Source organism: Anomalospiza imberbis, chromosome 4 (assembly GCF_031753505.1).
Source record: "Anomalospiza imberbis isolate Cuckoo-Finch-1a 21T00152 chromosome 4, ASM3175350v1, whole genome shotgun sequence".
Classification (NCBI taxonomy): Eukaryota; Metazoa; Chordata; class Aves; order Passeriformes; family Viduidae; genus Anomalospiza; species Anomalospiza imberbis.
The window spans coordinates 36958260-36974441 of NC_089684.1; the positions used below are offsets into that span (position 1 = coordinate 36958260).

The following is a 16182-nucleotide window of genomic DNA, read 5'->3' on the forward strand; positions in this document are numbered from 1 at the left end:
CTCCACACAATAAAACGTAAATAGTCAGTTCCCTAGAAATGACAGAGAGGGAATAACAGAAATGAAAAAAAATGTGTAGGAAAAAGAATAGGAAATATAACAAGACCCTTCAGAAAATTATTGACAGATGTAATGAAGAAGAATTCTAACAGAGTAGCTTATACTCTTGCTGAACGCAGAAATAGTGAGTTTTAGAAGATTAATAAATACATGACAAGTCAGTCACAGATTCCAGGAATGGTAAGTTGTCAGTATCAGATCCTATGCTTTTAAAAGCCTTAAGTCAGAGAAAACACAGAAAATCAGCAATGTAATTTATATGCCAGCAGCAAAGATAACACCACATCAGATAAGACTGATATAGAGATGATGAGGAAGACAAGGCTGATAGGGGCAGTAGCCCTGTACAGCTACACCACAGGAATCCAAACTGGCCTTGCAGCAGAGGAAAACAGACTGTGGGAAATGTAAAAAAGCATCAGGCCTAAAAAGGAATTAGATTTCCAACAGAAGACAGGGATGTAGCACATGTCACAAAAATAATATTTTCCAAAAGCACTCAGGCCACACAGAGCAATCCGTGATGGGATGCAATCATCAGATAATGGTCTCCTGGGAGATAATGTCATTAGTACAGACCACAGGGATGATTCTAAATAGACAAAATATTGCACATCAGGCTGCTTCAGTGCAGAAGGGGTCTGCTTTTTTGTCACTTTCTGTCCCATTTCCCATTGCTATAAGCAGGATTATGATCCTGCTGTGTGCTGCACATGAGGAAACAATTGTGAGCAAAATTGCAGTCCCTTGCTGGGAAATCATGGAGATCTCAGCAGCAGTAACTGCAAAAGTCTGTTTCATCATTACTATCCTAAGCCCTACCAGTATAATTTCCTTCTAGCCTGACCCCAGCATAAAGAATATACCTAATAAAAAGAGTGGTGTAATACATACACAAACGTTCTGAAAAGGACTTGAGGAACCATGTTGGACTCAATGTTTCAAGAAAAGAGATAAAGCAGGATTCTGCTGTGAGGTGGACACTCCACATTTGCTCACACATGGAATGGTTTATTTTATTTTGGTGGTGTCTGTAAGGTTCTGTTCCTCAAACACTTTAAGGAATGAGGGTGCTTCACAGTGCTGTACAGGGACTGTCTAGTACTTATGCAAGTAATCTAACATCAGAGCTCAAAATGTAGCATGGAAAATGACCATTTTATCTCCTAAAATGCATTTGCAAGCTTTTCTACTCTTCCCAGAACAAAGGGCCTAAATTCCAAAGATCTTATTCTGTAACCAGAGCAGCTCCTCCTGGATGCTGTCTGCATTCCAGCTAGAATTTCTTTCTCCTTGTTTATATTGCTTCATACTGAAAAAGCCACCCATGACAGTAAATGAGAATATCACACATAAACCTTTAGATGGTTAAATATGTAACTTTGAGCTTTGAAAAGTTGTTCCTGATTCTGAGTAAAGAGGACAGACCAAAGAAAATTATGCAATTATATTATACCCCTGCTCAAAGTACACAGTGTGGTTCTAGCCTAGTCAGTTACTGAAATTCCTTGCCAATGCTTTAAAATGTCCAAAAGTTTGATTGTTGTTTTCTTCTGTTTCATTGCAGTATTTGATACTTTGTTTTGACATTTTGACCAACATACAAAAGTTATTTTCACAAATGCAGAGAGAAGCATGCACATATTTGATAAATTTTTTTGGCTACTGAGAAAATATTTTAAATGTATTTTTATTGAGCAATATGTAGATGAGTATCTAATATCTAAAAAATGAATGCACTCATTCCACAAATATGGTAAGTACCCTTATTAAAAGGAAAAGAAAATGTAAAAATAACCAAGGTTCACATTGGGTAATATTTTTTTCTTGAAGGTTCAGCAATACATGAGAAAGGAGCAATATCTAATTTTCTAAGCCTGCATTCTTCACGTCTGAAGCAACTAAAAAAGTTGCGCCTGTTCATTACAGAGCAGGATTAAAATTTTCCTGTCCATGTTTTGGTTTCCACTTCCAACAATGACATTAAATGTATCAATGAGATTTTTAATAATTAATTTGTTCTACATTTTGGAGTCAGGAAGAGAGAAGACTGAATAGCCCTACCACATAATGCACGCAAGTTCGTCAAGGTCAGCCTTGGTAGGAGACTATGAAGTTTAATAGTTTGCATTTTAGGAAGCAAATTTATTGTAATAGAATGACTAAGATTTTGTGTGTGTGTGTGTTGTTTTTCCATGGGTGTGGAAAAGAAACAGCACTATGATGCAGAAGATGTATATTACTACTGGGTTCCTAATACATGGCTTGCATTATATATTAAAAAAATATATAGTAGTGTATCAAGGTCTACAAAACAAAATCTTCTGCCATGGAAAACTGATAAGTGATTTTCACAAGTTTTCATAAATTTTGGAAGAGTTTGGTTAGCTGAGCCTAATTACAAATGCAAAATTAGAAACACTAGGAATAAAGCTCAATTATCTAAATGCTCAAGAAATAAAACCAGAGACATCAGTGTGAACAAGAAGAATGCAGAATGCATTCTGCAGAAAAAGAATAAATAAATAGAGGAAAATCCAAAAAATATGTTCCAAAAAATAAAGTATTTGTAAGCATTAATTATGTGCAAATGTATGTCCATTTCACAAAAACAAACTCCAGCCCAAATACATTACTCCTGACAATAGATTTGATGGTGGCAGTCCTGGACTAGAAATATTTTCTGGCCATTTAATAAACTGAAGTACAATCAAACCAAGATTTAAAATCTGAGTTCTAAATGCTACCTTATTTTATACCAGTTTTGTTAATCCTTAAAAACCAATACTGAACCCAATCAGCATTACATAGCTTAAGTCACCTAATTAATTTCCTGCTCCAAAAAGGATGGGCTTCAAGGACCAAAATCAGGTTAATGATCACAAGAATCACATTTCTGCTACTGTCTCACCAAAATTTAAATAAAAACACACCTTTAAAATTCTTTTTTTTTTCCTCTGTTTTCTCTTTCCCTTTTATAGCAAGGGATACCAAGACTTTTATCATTCCTTTCTTTTTTATTTTTGTTTTCCTGGTCTTGTAGCTTTAAATGTGCTTTCCCATACAGTTCAGACACAGCAGCACTAGGGGAAAGAAAAGGAAAAACAGATGAAGAAAATTTAAGTCAAAATGAAATCTTGAAAAATAACATTTGAATTATGGTACTGTAAAAAAAAAAAAAAGTACATTCCTAAGGTTCTGTTCTGTGACTGCCACCTGTGACTGCTGGTAAGAAACAGAATATTAATTTTAGTCTTAAATACAGAGATTAAATAAGATCTTTTCATACAGCTAACATGCAAACCTGGCAAAATCTTAGTAACTGAGTTGTCTGTGCAATTGTCATATTCATGTCTATGTTATGCATTATAAACCAATGTTTCAATGTGTTTTCCTCTGACCTCTTGTTAATGACCATTTTATTTTGGATAGCAAATATCAAAGCATACCAATCTCATAATCTCTAAAAATACAGGAATTACTCTAGTGACATCCAACAAAACCCAATCTCAGTTTTATGCCAAACAAAAGCTAAAGCAGGTAGTTAGACTGTGAGCTAATGTTATTTCCATGTGTCTGAAATACAGCTTTTCAGAATGAAAAATTACTATCTTTCTGATTTTGCTTAGGAACCTAGGAAGAGAGGAAAGGTGAAAATTTCCCAGATTTTGCCAAAGTTCTAAGCTAAGTTTTTTAAACCCAGAGGTTTTAAACACAAAAGGTTTTTAAACACAGAGATAAGCCAATAAGCCTCAAAGTATCTGGGTGCCCATTGACTCAGGTAAACCTAAATTTCCAGGCCACCAAAGATTTGCAGCTAAAGATCACATCTTTAAAAACAGCACTGAAACCAAGGAACTACTCAAACGCATATTTCAATGTGTCTGCACTCTGAAAATGAAAAAAATTATATAGCTACATTCACATTCATAACACCCATATATCAACCAAAATCTGTAGTGATTGCAGTCCTAGTGATAACAATTGCACTGACACCTGAATAGCTTAAAAAGAAAAAGCAATTTTACATTCCCAGAGTACACAGGTATTAGTTTTTTTTTTTTTTTTAAGATGAATTATAAACTGGAATTACTGTAATTTTCTTGCAAAGGGTAGACATCTGACAAAAATGTTAATAAAGGGTGTAATGTTGAGATTTAGAGCTGTACAAAAGAGAAGTGAAAATAGAGCACAAAATTGGAGTGGGCTTCATTTTGACAGAAAACAGAAGCAGCTACAACAAATCAGTAGCATACTATCATGTATATAACAGCTTTCTGGGACACTGAGGCAGAGAAAGAGAAGGGTTAAGTTATTACTTTACTTTATGTTCAATGTGTTCATTGCTATTTGTCAGTGTATAGCCTGAGCCTACACTTCCTTCTTTTTTTTTTTTCTTTTTTTTTTCTTTTTTTTTTTCTTTTTTTTTTTTATTTTTTTTTTTTTTTGCATTTTGCTGCTGGATACAGTATTGACTCAGGGCTGCAGTTTACAGCTATTTAGCTTACTTTGTTATTGGATGAAAAACATTTGGGTGTAAAGAACATCAAGGTAACAATATGCATTACTGTAATAATTACTTTGATGTTTGGAAGACAACAGGAAGTAATCAACCAGCTTTGCATTGATGTAATGTTGTACAAAGCGCTGGAGATATCACTGTAATTTGGCACGTGCTAAATTACCCAAAAATGCAGCTCTAACATGCATCTGCTTTCACTGAAAATAAACAAATAGGAAACAGGCACAGAAAAGGAGTGTGCACTTGCCTTGCTGAAGAGTGTAAGTAAATAACTGATCACAAAAAAAACCAGTAAGGCTAAAGCAAAGGACAGAAGCTGTTCCAGTGAATTGATGCATCCTGTCCTATTACAGCAAAAGCACAGCTGTTGAAAGGAGTAACTCTGAATGCAAAAATAAAATTACATTGGACTGTTCTGCTGCTGTTGAATATGCAGACAGCTGACAGTCTGAAATAGTGTTACCAAGGTAAAGTCATGTTCCACTCTCTGGAGGTCAAGTAATAGTGATCCTGTACCTTGGCTTCTCCGGTTACTTAAGTTTTTTTGAAGATTTATAGACCCTTGTGTTTTGCCACATATGTACAAATGCAAGTTTGTAACTCCCACTCACCCCTCAAAAAATAATATGAGAGAAAATTGATTCCATAACATTACAGAATGCTCTCCCACCTTCTCCATGCAATACAAACATTGTTCAAGGATTCCACATTGACAAGACAGTGGGCTTCCATTACTATTTCAGCCTTATGACCCTTAAAGTTAGAAGTTAGTGCTGTGTCTTCAAGTGTGTCTTTATCTTTATGATCAAAAGCTGCCAGGACAGGCTCGGTGAAAGATAATGAATATCAGAAGCAATAAAAAAAAAAAAAAAAAAAAAAAAAAAAAAAAAAAGAGAGAGAGAGAAAAATTCATCTTTCTACTACTCTGGCCTTCATCAATCATTCATAACCACTGCAGCTACTTGCAGCTTTCTGCTTTACAGCAGCACATCCCAGAAAGGCATGCCTTGTGTCTTGATATAACAGGAGGTCCTGCAGATGAAATCAAAGCACAGTGGGACCAAAAGTGCTTACTGATGTGCAATCTTCCAGCTCAGAAAAAGTATTTCTTTCTTTCATGACAATCACATTCTCTCACAATACAAAGGATCACAGCCCTTTCTGAACACCAATTTCTGCTAGATAATGTTCCTTCATCATTTAAGCTTTAGGCCCTTTGCTGCCTCAGGCATACTAGGAAATGAGACTTCTTATTTCTCTTTTTCTAATTTGTTCCTGGTTAACATTTTAAAACAGAGAAAACATATTTGCCTCAAGCTTTCATTAAGTAAACATTTTTTCAACTCTTAGGTCTCCCTGCATGTGTTGGACTTTTTTTAAACTTTGTCTTGATTTTGTTTTGTTTCATTTTGCTTCATTTTCATTTTGCTTTGCTGTAATTTTTTCCTCTTTAAATTTATATTACTCTGGTATTTATCTTGGCATATTTTCCCATCTAATTAATTTCTCTCTTTCCCTGTACAGCTTGCTTTCAGTCTCCTATCTGTTCCTTTTAGCCTTCCACATCCATCACCTCTTCCCTTCTATATTTTTGTCAGTTCCTGTCAGGAGCCTCTAGACAAACCCCAGCACATCCCCACACCTACCAGCAACTTCTCAAGCTCTTGTCTCTTCCCCATGTACACACACCCAGGTGCAGATCCACACACACACACACAAGGATTCTTTGGAAGGAGTCACTGTTTATTTCAAAAGAACAATTTACCTTCCCAACCTAGACTCTCCATCATGTGTATCTTTCCTCCTCAGAAGTACAAAAATGAGTATGTAGAGAGGAAAATCAGACATTTCATTCTTTTTCTAGAAAGGCAAATTCATTAACTCTATTTTTCAGCTTCATTTGCTGGTCGGTGTTGGACTAAGGGCATACACATTAGTTACAACAGGATAATTAGGGAAAAGAAGTATATTGTCACACTATGTATAATTGCCTGCTTATTGAGAGTGAGTAAAGTGAAGGCATTTTAGAGAACAGTAGGCCATCATGAAGGAGACAGAGGCAAGCTGCTCCTTCAGGAAAAGGTCTCATACCTGATTTCCTGAGTTTGTGCGTGTTTGCACTCCATTATCCAAACACTGCACACCCTGTACACCATTAAGGTCAGCACTTCTATCTCCAACACAAACAAGTTACAATCCAGTCATTTGCTACCTAGAAAACCTGCAGCAGCAACGCTGCAGGTCACTGCATGCTTTTGTTCTCCAGTTCCCAGTACCACTACCATTTTAGAAAGACTTCCACGAAGAGGCAACTTCTGTTTGCCCACAGAAGTGTCCTCTCTTTTGTTTGCATGATTAATTTGAAGTAAAGAAGTTACTTGGGTATTTCTCTACATTTAGTTTTCCAGGCTCACAGTAAGCTGAGATACATGCCTCCAATTACCTTAGCAGTGTCATCTATTTTGATGAAGTGTAATAGAAGTTATTTTGATGAAAGAGAGTAAGCCATATTAAAACTGGACAATTTGGTCTTAGCTATGACAGCTTTCAGCATGTCATGTAGAATAAAAATAATTGGAAGTAGAAATAGATCTATTTCTCCCTTGCAAAATTTAGAGATGTCCAATTGATCTTGTAGCTTAAAAAACTGCATAGAGGAAAAGTAAACTGTCAATCATAGTGTCATTTATCTCTGTCAACTCTAAACAAGCCATGCAACACTACAAACAGCTGTGCAAGATAATTCCTTCCTCCAAGACTGCAGGGCCAATTAAGGAATCTTGTGGATGAAGAAAGGGGTTCTCTTTTTTTCTTACAGTAGACTATTGTGTAATTATAGCAGGTGTTCAAAAACTCTTATGTGTATGTTTTAGGAGACCAAAGAGAAACAGTATGTTTTTATGGCACTACTTTAACACAAAATACAAGTTTCTCTGTGTTTCTTTAGCTGTAATTTAACCTGTTCTTAAGGATGTATTTTCAGTGAATAATTCCTTAACAGCAGGTCACCTACACTATAGAAAAAAGTTTTGCCGAATATAAAAAAAAAGTTTTCTGATTTCATGTGTGTGTAAAACAACACTGCAATTTCTATTCTAGTTAAAAGTACGTGCCTCCTGCCCCCAATGAACAAAATTTTAGTTTGTCTGTTTCGTAATCCACAGTTTTAAAAGGGGACTTGGAAATTCTGATGCCTGAATTTTAGATCTTTGGCCTGAAAGTGCCACATTGTTAGAAACTGCTCTGAAGAATCTTTTCAATGAAAAGAAGTTTTCTAGCAAAAGAAGCAAAGAAAATTCCAAGGTTTTTGTAGAACAATTGTTTGACGCAGTTGGTAGAATTTCTGAAAGAAGAGTGTGTTGAGCAGATACTTGTGTTCTACAGCTGGAATAGAAAAAGAGCAAATATTCATGATGATGATGCTGAGAAGTAGGAAGACCTACCTACTTGTAGCTAAAAGAAAAGCATTTTCAAACCAGCAGCTTGGAAATCTTTAGCCAAGAACCTTAAACAAAGTAGCTTTAAACCACTAATGATACTTTTTAGCAAATCTTGCAAAATTAAAAACCTTCCAGAGACAGCCTTGTCCTGCCAAACCATCCTAATATATTCAATTTACAAAACCATGGGGAATTATAGGCAGATCAGCCTGACAATTATCCCCTATAAATTAGTGGAACTACTAGTATATAATGAAATTCTTGAAGATAAAGTAATTTTGAGTTAATTATCCAGATGACTGGGAGGATGGTAGCTGAGGTGTATAAAACAGAGTGGAAAAGAGAATGTGAAGAGAGATCAACTACTGACTGTGTCTTCCAGGTTAAGACCTAGAGGCATCAAATGAAACTAGCAAGAAGAAAAGTCACATAAAAAAATGAAGTGGTTCTTAACAACACTCTCATTAAGTGAGATAACTTCTTAACTTAAATATTTTTTTGGGTGGTGTGTTTATATAAGTCCAAAAAAAGCACTAGGCAAGTTCAGGGAAAAAAAAAAACAAAGCCAAGAAACTCAGATATAAAAATGGTATACTTAGGTCTCTAGGCTTCAAATTGGTAAAAATTTCCAGAATATTCCAGAAAAAACACAAAAATTTCTGTTTGTTTTAAGCATAAGATATTTGATTTTTGTCCCATTCACACATTAATGAGCTAGAGGTATCTTTTCTGTGGTCTTTTTCACCATTCTCTAACAATCAATCACCTTGTGAAATAATCTAAGTTACAGACCACACATAATACTGCAAAAATGACAGTGTGAACAGAAGGCAAAATATTCAGAAGTCTTCATAAATAAATGCTTAGCATGGGTGAAAAAGGGAAAATGCCTTTGTTCACATGTGTATATATATACATATACATGATACACACACACACACATATTTATATATATATAGATATATAGATATAGATATAGATATAGATAAAGATATAGATATAGATATAGATATAGATATAGATATAGATGATATAGATGATATAGATGATATAGATATAGATAGATATAGATAGATATAAACACTTAAACTGAAAAGGCAGATTCTCACAGCCAACATGGCTAGGACCTTTTTGAGAGCTAGCTAACATTTGGAGTTGTACTAAAAAAACAGCTTTATATCTCACCCAAAAGAGGAGCTGCCTCTGGCCTTGGAATTTGTGGATTGATGAGTCGTACTGTTCATCCTTTCCAGTCTGGGGCTTTAATAAGATGAAGGTTGACAGACTACCTCATATGCCTATGACACTTCCTATAAAAGACAAGAATTACTGTCAGTTTTCTGCATCACAGTTTAACACTGTCATCTTCTTGGGTAAAGCTTTTACATGCGGATGCTGAAGTTTACCTGGGTGGAATGGAGGATTTGTTCTGGCTGAAGAAGGATAAATTGGCCAAAACTCGAAGCAGTTTATTGAAAAGGATGAACTACTGCAACTAGGATTTATTAGCTTTTTTTTTTTTTTTTTTTTTTTTTTTTTTTTTTTTTTTTTGTATCTAATCTGGCCTTTTCACATATTTACAGTCTCTTTGGCTATACTTCACTGCACAAAAAGGAATTCCGGTCTCCTAAGGTGAAGGAATAATTCTTATCCATCTCCCAAACACATGGAGGGTAGTGGTCCAGAGATCCTTCATTCTGATTTCCTGAAAAGAGAAAACAGGGACAGATGAACCTGTCATATGAAACTGACAGATTTAGCCAAAAGCAACCTTGGTGTCAGAAAGAAATTTCTCTGTAAAAATGTATTCAGTATGGAACACAACTTTGAGGTTTGGCACCTCCTCTGCAGGCTGTACTTACCTGCTGAAATCATCTATGTAGATATGACCAAACCAGTCTCCTGCCAAGACAGGTACCTTGGTGACACCAAAATATCTGTGCTCTCTGCTATGTCAGTGTTCTAACAAAATGCTTTAGTCTAATTAAGATCTCCCGACTCTGGTGATATGACCCACAAAGGACTGTGATATAAAAGAGACTAAATTAGGTTAAATAATGCCTTCTGATCTGAAACTCTATGAAAATTTACAAAACTTTACAAATGCCAATTAAGAACAGTGAGTACCAATAGCCTGTGTTCTGAGACATGGTTTCCTGACTTCATTGTAGTTCTGCAATGTCGGCTTTACGGAGTTTGATCTGTGGCAGCTTGCTTTTGATACTTTGGCTTTGTTTTAGATAGTGTCAGAGGAAAATTTGCATGACTCTAGATGGACTGACAGTGTAACAGTTCATTTTCAATAAAATAATAATATTTAAAATAATTTTAAATTACCCACCTTTTTATTCTTAGACAATTAATCTTAGCACAGTGTATAGATTTGGAATCTTTATATAATAGCTTCAAGCCTGGGTAGCTGGGAATTTTTTTCTTTTTTTAGTTTTTCTTACAGCTCTTACTATGACAAATTAGAAAGCTGGAAGTAGGTGTTATCTGCTTAACTCAGAAACATTCACAGAAATGCAAAGTATTATGTAGCCTTTACAGAAACACTCAGTGAAGCCTTTGCAGCTGAATGCCTTTTAAATACATGTCACATGAATATTCAGTCAGATATGCAAATTTAGGGTTTATGTTCCTTTAGTAGATTGATTTGTTATTTGAGATCAAGGCATAGATCACACCAAAAGCATATAAAAATATCAGACCTTTTATAATATTCTTGTAGAGGATATATTGCAGGTGTCTTGTTTGTTTTCTATTCCTCTTGGCAGTTTGTTTTCTTTCTATAGGAAAATAAAACCTAAATTCCTTTTAGCTTTGTCACTCCATATGCTTTGATAAAGTGCTTCATCACTGAGGCTTTACAAATAACCTGAAAAGGAGGTTTTGATACTGTAATACCAAATCTATGCAGTATCCAGCACCTCAGAATTAGTTATATATTGCAAATAAATGCAGCTAAAAGATTTGGAAAGTCAAACAGATTCAAGATAACTCTGTATTTCACAAGTAGCTAACTGGCTCTTGTGAGAGAATGGGAAGGATTGCTACCCTATTTCAGGTGCTATTTCTAGCAGGGTGTTCACCAATTTCTTCTGGTGTATTTTAAGAAAAAAATTTTGTATGGTATTCCTGAAACTCTTTCAGAGAAAAAAATTAAATGTACGGGGGGAGGACTTTAAACCAAGATCAAAAGAAAGTAATTACTGACCACTGAAAGAAGTCTTGGTTAGTTGAGAGGAGGCATGTAAAGTTCTGCAAATCTCCTGCTATACATTTCAGGATATTAATAAATCAGACAAGTAAATCCAAATTGTCAGGTGTCCCAAACTGCAGCCAAAATCTCTCTGCTTCCAAAGAGACCTAGGACTCGTTAGCTTCCCTTTATCACTCTTACTGGCTTCTTGCCTTCCCCCTTCCATAAGGACGCACACAAAGGTCCTATGCACTGGGCAGTTTTACGTGCCTGGGTGAGGACACAGTCTTCTCCAGATATTCTTCAAAGTAGTTCTCTCCATGTGGATTCGCTGGGAATGGCTGTTAGACATGTTGCTTCCATTCCAAATTATGTGTGGGCAGGACACCCAACTGTTTAGCCTCTGCATAATCCCATTACACAATGGAGGAAAAAAGTTCCTCTTTTTTATTTCTCCTTCCCTCCCAGAAGAAGAAAATCTCAGCTCAGTTTTGTCATTCTTTAGTATTCTTTGTTCCACTGTTACTGTGGCGGATTAAAAATCCCTCTGTAGAGCACTCCTTTTTTTGTCAGCTGTATCACTTGGCACAACAAAAGGTGTCAGTTCTCCCTAAAACCTCTACCTTATCTATGCTTCAACCACTACATTTACAAAACTACTTTTAAAAGTTGAAAATGCAATATAGGCCAGCCAGGTTTATCCAGAGCAGGGTTTGGATGTTGACAGCAGTGCAGACAATAGGATTGCAATGACCCAAGTATCCCAAGTTTAAGGGAAGGGTACTTCTCTCACTGATAGTTGGCTTGGCTATAGAATTTATTTGTAGGTTCCAATGGGAGTGATAAAGTTAATCTTCTTTGTCACAAATCAGCCAAGGCTCTAAAGAAGCTCAATACCAGACCACACAATCCAAGTAAACTTTAGTTTTAGATGCATAAGTTCCCAAAACTGCTGTGACTAAGATGAGTTTTATATATCTGCCTTTTTCCCTTGGAATCTGTGGTGCTTTCTCTACAGGATCTTGTGCAAATGAATGGTGTTGCTGAAACTATTTGTTTCATTTAGGAAACTCTCTTTAATTTCCTTCCATGTTAAGAGTCTGGTATTCCAAAGGAACAAACTGCAGAAGAGATGTGATTTGCAGCCACAGTTATCTGTTAGCCAGGCAACAAGCTCATCAATGATAATAAGCAAACAGGAACTAAAGATCAGGAAAAATAAACCCATGAGAAATGAGAAGAGTAACTTCTTGAAGAGCAATAAAAGAACTGAAAGGAATCTTCTAAATAGCAGCAGAAAAATATGAGGAATGTTGGACTATTCTGTTATCACAACTTATTACATTTACTTATTTTATATAATAAAGGTGACCTATAGTTATATTGATATAATTTACATTTTATATTAAGTATATGTAAACATATTTATTACTTCACTACCACCAAAAAGAAGATATTAGGAATTTGTTTTATGACCCATAAAGGATACCTGCCAACAGCAAAATGATCCTCAGAGATTCAAGATTTCAACAATTTTACTAACTAAGCAGCTCGGTAGCTGCTTAATTTCAATTTCAGTGATATGAGACATGGAGAATCATACAAAATGTGTCTGACAGGAACAGTCTCCCTCCAGAAGGAAAGAATTTTACAGAGCATGCCATGTGTGACCATGACATTGATGAAAGGAAGATCTTCACACTGATGAAGCCAGGATACAGCGCTGGAAAAGTTTGATGGCTATTTCACCTTATGCAGCTATCAAACGTTGTACATGTAATTTTTATTGTGATCACTAAAACCAATCCCCAGTCCAATGCAGATGGACTCTATTTAATGGTCACTTTCCTACTGTCATCATCTTTGCTGCTACTGTGTAAAATGTAATGATAATTCCATCACGGAGTATGGCTGCACATAGATCAGATTATCTGGGTCAATGATATTGGCCTAAGGCACCATTGATTTTAAATTCATCTCCATATTGTTTAATTATAGTGTAAATAATGAGATTAGCTTGGTTGGCCAGAGCATGGTGCTGATAAATGCCAAGGCTGCAGGTTGGATCCCTGTGTAGACCATTCCCTTAGGAGTTGGGTTTTGGGGCCCTTGTGGGCCCCTTCCAACTGAGAACATTCTGTGGTTTTGTAAAACATGAACAGCTTTATGTACAGATTTGTTCTTGATATCTAAACAGATTCTCAGCATGGCTTCTAATCCTGTGATATATCAATTTTAATAAAGACTCAAACAAAAAGTCTGTGTAAACCATATGTAGAGGATTAATCATAGGTTCATGCAGTTGTCCTAGACTGCACTATGGGAAAACAGAAAAGAAGAGAACATTACAAATATGAATTCTAAAAGGATTACATGTTGTATATATAGTTCAGTCAATGGTTAATACATATTTTAGTTGGAGCATACACAATACAGAAAGAATAGTAAGATAATTCCCTTTTAATTTAAAGATATTATTATAAAATTTTAGGTCAGAAAATAATTTTATAACATTTTTGGGATTTTTTTCTTTCTTAGTCTATATACCAGAGGAATTCCCTTTTCAATTACAAGGGTTAAAAAATTAACAAAACCAGAAAATAAAGTATTTTTAAAGTTTCACATTAAATTGGATATGCAGTGTAATGTGCTAATGCTTATTAAGTCAACAAAGGAATCTCTCTGAAGTAAATGTATTGTACTAGAACTGGGAGAAGTCTAGCTGTAGCTTATCAAGCACAGAGACATTTTTCAAGGTATCAAGTACAACTATAAAAATTGATTTATGAAGTAAATCATTTGCAGATAAAACTATGTTGAAAGTCTTCATTAATTTTGTAAAGTCTAGGTGTTGGCATTTAGGGAAGGTCCAAATCAGAGTTTAATACATAATTGTTTAACTGAATTGTTTAACAAAACCCAAATTAGGCATTTCTGAGACATATATCTGAAAATGTACTCTGATAAGATACTTGTACTATTTACTGGGTACACAGTAAACATTCTAGATGAATTTCTTTCCTTGTGTCTTTTGAAATCTTCACTGTTTTTAATGGTGTTCATTTTGTTTGTTTTAGTGGTACACCAAAGTAATTATTAGTTGGTACTTCCTGCCTCATGAGCCTTGCATTTACAGCCCATTCCTCTTTGAATTTTGGCCCTGTCAAGTCATGGTAATAGAACTATCTGTTCTGAGGTCTAGATTTTGGACTTGTTTGTTCTGTTTCGTGTTAAGTATGGTTAAAGTTATTAAATATTTATGGGCTTCATCTTTGCATTCATTATTCCCCTCTTGTAACCATCCTGTACTCGTATCTAAGAGTCATTAAGTATCACTGCTTAATAGAACACTCTAAACTCTTCATCGTAAGGTGTATGTAAATCAAACTCCTGCCTATGACAGAGGCAAGCATGCATTTGTTGTGACATCTGAATTATTAGATTTAGTAATTTTTAAACACCCAGTTTCACATCAAAGTGAAATATTCCAATGCATCAATACCAATTTTGCTATTAATTTTCAATATTTTTTATAAGTCTTACCAGCCTCAGGAAGGTCTTTTCTTATAAGCTCCCTTATCTATACTCCTATTTTGGTCCTTCTATACCAACATTGATTAAAGTCCTCAGAACCACATCATCATGTCACTGCAGACTAAATTCTTCATCTGCTTTGCCATCTCAAAAATTCTCCCAGCTGATAAGAAACAAAACAATTCATCTAGGAAAGCCAGCTTAACAAAACTGAGTCATGTCATTATTAAAGATGCCTTCATCTTATAGCTCCTCATCTGCTCTGTCTCAACATTTGTTTAGAAAATCACTGGAGTGGAAACTAAAATTTAGTATAACTATATGGGATAGAGCCTTGATTAGCTTAAAGATCTCTGGGTGTCTCGCCAATGTAACCAGGAAAATAGAAGAAATGAGACCCACCTTGGGAGCACAATAACAAGTCATAAAGAAACTTCCCTACTGGTGTCAGACTAGCCAGGATTTCTTTATCACAGACATCTGAAATATGAAGATTTAGAATGAAATTACGGCTCCAATGGAGTCCATGCTTTATTTTTTTTTGATATCTTATTTTGGTAATAGTATAACTTATGGAACATCTGTGTGTAAAACTAACTTTAGAAAATGGCATATAATTTTCTCTTTCTCTGTTCTGCAATGACTTTATTATTGTATTTACAAGTAGTATGACAAAATGTTCTTGTTTTCATCCTTGGTTTTGTAAAGGAGCTATTTCTTTTTTCTTTCAAGCTTCTGAATCTGATAGCTGTGTGTCAGTTTTGTAAACTTGACAGATGTGTTCATTTAAGGAAGGAGATCAAAGGGAAAACTGGTGGGCCTCAAATTTTGACTGTGACAAGATGAACTCATCACAGAGGACTGTGCTGAAAAGTGTTGCTGCCAGGGCACAGCGAGAGTCAGCTGCTTGCTTAGGGATGGGGAGCCAGGAGCTGGAGGGGAGCCCCATGCTGGCTGTGCTCTCACAGACAGGGTCTGTGATATTTTAGTTAATATCCATATTTTTGTGGGAACCAGTATCCCTAAATGTTTTTAGGAATATCCATAGATGATTATTCCAGTAGGCAAAAGTGTAATTAGCTAAACTGTATTTTAAACACATTAAAGAGAAAAGGTATAGATACCATTTCAAGCATAGCAATGTTCTCACAGCACCCCCAGGGTCTGAGCACAGCAGGCAGGATACAGTGCTGGTGAGAGGGCCTGACATCAGCCCTAGACATGGCAGTGAACCAAGTCCAGATAAATTCCTGTCAGGAGCAGTTGGTGATGAGACAAGACAAGGCCAGGCAAAGGTCCACATCTCAGGCAAACCCTGTGCAAGGCTTGTGGGAGTTCCCAGGTGAGGCTGGTCAAAGAGCCCATTAGTGATCATCAGTGAAATCAGGCCCCACAAAGAACTATTTGCTTTTAATTCCTTCCTC

At 35.7% G+C, this 16182-nt stretch overlaps 1 long non-coding RNA gene across 1 annotated transcript; it reads right to left on the reverse strand.

Annotated features, from left to right (window-relative positions):
• Window positions 1-2996: 2996 nt before the first annotated feature.
• LOC137473407 (uncharacterized) lies at window positions 2997-15245 on the reverse strand. The gene is made up of 3 exons (XR_010998773.1): window positions 15161-15245; window positions 9885-9984; window positions 2997-3143 (listed from the first exon to the last, which is right to left on the reverse strand). It is a non-coding gene; the product is annotated as an uncharacterized lncRNA (long non-coding RNA).
• Between the last annotated feature and the right edge of the window lie 937 nt (window positions 15246-16182).